At 33.1% G+C, this 4,547-nt stretch overlaps 1 long non-coding RNA gene across 1 annotated transcript in view; it reads right to left on the bottom strand.

Annotated features, from left to right (window-relative positions):
• Positions 1-1,020: 1,020 nt before the first annotated feature.
• Positions 1,021-4,547, bottom strand: part of LOC107711718 (uncharacterized) — a 37,345-nt gene continuing 33,818 nt past the window's right edge. Inside the window, exon 2 of the long non-coding RNA XR_001636727.1 lies at positions 1,021-1,151. This is a non-coding gene — a long non-coding RNA (uncharacterized LOC107711718). The remainder of the gene's footprint in view (positions 1,152-4,547) is intronic.

Below are 4,547 nucleotides of genomic sequence, written 5' to 3'. Positions count from 1 at the left end.
CACGTAACTAGTTACTCCCCAACACTGATTGTGATATAGTAACACTATCATTTTGATATATAAATTGACATTTGTGAGATATAAAGTCAGATTGTAAGACATGAAGTCAGATTGTGAGATATTAAATCAAGATCGTAAGTTTTAAAGTCACACTGTGAGAAATTAACTGTTGTATTTAAGTTGTAATTAAGATATAATGCCAAATAATGAGAAACAAAGTCACATTTACAAGAAAAACATCAATTATAAAATATAAAGTTGCAATTGTGATATATTCACAATCGTTATGGGTTTCAAATTAATAATTGTGAGATATAAAGTTGCAATTGTGAGTCACAATTACTCTGAGGCAGAAACAGGCTTTCATACGGTACATCACAGTATCTACGAAAAACTAACCAGCCAAGCCTGACCCAAAGACATTCACTTGGGACCAAAGGTTAAAAAATAGATACATAAAAAAACAATGTGTCTTGTGAAAGAACAGCCCTAAAAACGCAAAATTAACAACACAGCACAGCCTCTTGTATCTTATTGCTCTCTTGTTCTTGTTGCAATATTTCAGACATTGCATCAACACAACAACCTTCTTGTGATGATGACGAAAGGTTTCCAAATGTAAATAATGGCCATGTGGCATGTGACACACGAACAGATGGGACCAGAGAAAGACACGAGTAACCAACGCCACTCAAAAATGACAAGGAGGCATCACGTTTATGACGATCAGTTTATACAGCAACGTCAAAGACGACATCACAGCCTGACTACACATGACAACTGATGGAGCTAGCATAACTAGCACAGCCCTCCACACTGCTGGGCTACGGCGGTGGGAGCGTGTAGGAGCACTTATGTGGAGTTTAGAGTCTTACATTTAGCAGCAGAAACAGCACATCAACACAAGAGTCCATCTTCTTTTGGTAAAGAGACAGAATACTGACACAGAAAAGGCAAGTGGTGCGCTGGGGCCGTCTAGCCAGGGGGAAATCAGGGCCCGGAGGCTGGACGAGGAGGGTGTTTTTTGAAGGCACCTCCTCCCAGAAGTGTGGAGGAGCAGGGAACAGTCCACGAGCCCCTACGTTTGGCAAGCTGGGGTCCACACAGGCTATCCTTTAAAGCTTCATCCGCTTCTGTCTCCTTCCTCACTGCTGTGGAAAAGAATGGGGAAATGGGGATACAAGGAATGAATGAATAAATGAATAAATGAATGAATGAATGAATGAATGAATGAATAGATAGATAGATAGATAGATAGATAGATAGATGTAAGACATAAAGTCACAATTATAAATAAAATAAATAAAAAAATTTAAAAGAAAGAAAGAAAGAAAGAAAGAAAGAAAGAAAGAAATCCTAAGTGTGATTTAATATTTTAGAATATAATATACTTGGAATTAAAGTCACATATATTCTGAGAAATAAAATTATGGTGTATAATAATAATAATAATAATAATAATAATAACAGTAAAGCTAAATATTTTTGAATATAATATAATCACATTGTGGGATAAAATGGAAAGTAAAATTGTGAGAAAAAAATTCACATGTGTGATATTAATTGGCAAATGGTGAGCAATAAAGTCACATCCTATAATTCACAATGTGATTTCATATTTCAGAATATACTAGTTGCATTATGAGACATTAATTTGCAATTGTGTGATTAAGTTAAATTCTATACTACTACTACTAATGTTTTATTCATAAAGTACACAATGCGATTTTATGTTTCAGAACATACAAGTCAATATTGTGAGATTTTAATTCACAATTAGATGATATAGTCATATTCGGAAATGTAATTAATAATAATAATAATGTTTAATTTATAAACCCCAGAATTATGTTATATTTTAGAATATAATATAATCATATTGTGAGATTTAAAGTTATGATTATAGAAATTAAAATATAAAATTGTGTATTAATTTGCAATTGTGAGATACGGTCACATTCTACAATAATAATAATAATAATAATAATAATAATAATAATAATGTTTTATTTATAAAGTTCACAATGTGACTTTATATAGTACCCTTGTGAGATGTAAAGTCACAATTATTAGAAATAAAGTGGCAACTGCGAGATATAAAATCACATTCTGATCTACCAGTTAAATGCACAAAACTAACCAGCCAAAACTGACCCAAATGTGAAACTAACTAGGAAATAAATAAATAAATGACCCATTGCTAGGGTGGTTGCTAGGGCATCTTTAAATGGTTACTATGGTGTTTAAGGTTATTACACTGACCCTCTTTTAATGTACATCTGCAGGATTTTCACTGTTCTCCAGGTACGAATCCTGATGACTAAGAGCTGTAACAGCACACCTTTCCTCAACAAGTCACATGATTTGAGGTGTCATTTATGTCTGGAGCACAAATGGCCATGAATGAGTTCAATTGAGAAAAACTGTCCTACTTGTATGAGTGAAAGTAACAAACGACGCTATATATAAGATTTCGCTTGGCAACATTTGATCAAACTATCAAAACTGTGTCAGCAATGGAGATCATTATTTCTTCACGGTCGTTCGAACTGACCCAGAAACAGGAAGTAGATCTCGCTTGTCCTGAATGTGGTCCAAGAGGAGGACTTTCATTTAGGTCTATTATGCAACGTGGAAGACGAAAACAGCAAAGCCTTTTAAAGGGCCAGAAATGGCTCTGAGGCTAAACTAGTAAAGAAGAGTCGCACAGGACACACTAATGTCCAGAGAAGAGGGGAAGTGTGTGCAGACAGCATGAGATTGGCTCAAACGACAAGTAGCCGCTGTAGAAGAAGCCAGACAGGAGCTGCTTGTGGATGCAGCCGTGCAGAAGAGCTCTCTAATGCTCCCCAAGAAACACAGCTTGTCCTAGATTCCTTGCAATGACATGCGCAATGTTGCAGAAGATCAGATGGATGGTTGTTTGCGTGTCTCTCTGCATTAAAACGCAATGAAATCTAGAGGCCGGGCCTCACAAGCTTTTATTGTATTCCCGGGTCTCTTTTCATTTTAGCACAGAACGTGTCTGATATTTTAATCTGATGACATTGCGCTTTAGAGATTCACACAGTTTGTTTCATCCTGAGATTACTTCATCTGCTGTATCAGGAAAACAGGCTACTCGAGTGAAAAGACAATCACAAGTGAACTGGGCCTGTAGGAATGAGAGCTATGACTGATATTTTACAGGCTGACTGACAGATTTTAATATGCTACTGCACATCAGTGACATGATATCAGAAGTTATGTGCAACAACTTGCTGTGCTGTTTTCAGTTGGGATTTTCTTTCTCTTTCTCTTCACATGAAGTTCATAAGCAATTCACATGCCAAGTGCAGCATTAAATAAGTCAACATTGATGAAAATAGCATAAACATTAATAAAAATGGCATTGGTAATATAAATGTGTTAATATATTTGAATTATACATGTTTTATACCTGTGCATACCTAAGAAGCAGGGTTATTATAGTTATTATAAAATTCTATTAATTTATATCATAGTATGAAAAAAGTGTATTTACTCGTATTAACTAAGTGTTAACTAGTTGCCAAGGTAATATTTCACTTTTTTTGTTTAACTTGATATATTAAAATACCTAAAACTAAAATAAAATGTATACAACTGGATTGTTAATATAAATGTTAAAATATATTTGTTAATATTAGTTAATATAAACATTTTTACATGTTTTTTATTGCATTACTGTGTATATTACTAAAATAACTACAATAAAATAAAAATGATAGATATAGATCTTATAATGATATAGACTACACACGCACGTGCACACAGACACACACAGACACACACACACACGCATGCACCTAGGAAGCAGGGTTAACATAGTTATTAATATATTTATATTAATTTATATTAATATTTATATTAATGTTTACTTACTTGAAATAAAAGTAATACAAATAAGTATTAACCAAAATAAAATAATATGTATTTATAAAATTTTATCTTATTTTTTAGCTAGGTGCATGCAATATTTCGTTTTTTATTTAGTTTAAATTGATGTACTAAACTAAAACTGAAATAACAATTATATAAACAAATGTAATAAAACAAAAACTCACAGAACTAACAAAAACACACAAAATTACTAAAACTTTAACTAAAATTAAAAACAAATAACAATTACTAAAACTGAACTAAAATTAAAATGAAAATGGAAAATCTAAAAATGAAAACAAATTTAAAATATGTAAAAAAAAAACCATAAAAGTACATTAGAGATACTTAGCAGATTATATAGATTTCAGTTATTTAAAGGTGCAATAGGTGATTGTCTTCAGAAACATTTTTTGTTATGTTGGTTGAAAGTCTCTTCACATCCCGATAGCAATCATTAAGTTAAGTGGTCTAAATGTATTTATCTGTATTTATATATTCTGTGGAAGGCTTAGGACCAAGAAATGTTCGTCCAATCAAAACACTCGGTCTGAGCGTTTTAATTGGCTTTCCTACCTGCCTGTCAACATATGTATTAGCATACCTTTGCGCACCCTGTTCGCACAGACAGGATACGTCATCAGCGC

The sequence above is a fragment of the Sinocyclocheilus rhinocerous genome, unplaced genomic scaffold, assembly GCF_001515625.1.
Source record: "Sinocyclocheilus rhinocerous isolate Xijiao unplaced genomic scaffold, SAMN03320098_v1.1 scaffold2163, whole genome shotgun sequence".
NCBI classification, from domain to species: domain Eukaryota; kingdom Metazoa; phylum Chordata; class Actinopteri; order Cypriniformes; family Cyprinidae; genus Sinocyclocheilus; species Sinocyclocheilus rhinocerous.
This window is presented reverse-complemented; position numbering and strand designations above follow the sequence as displayed.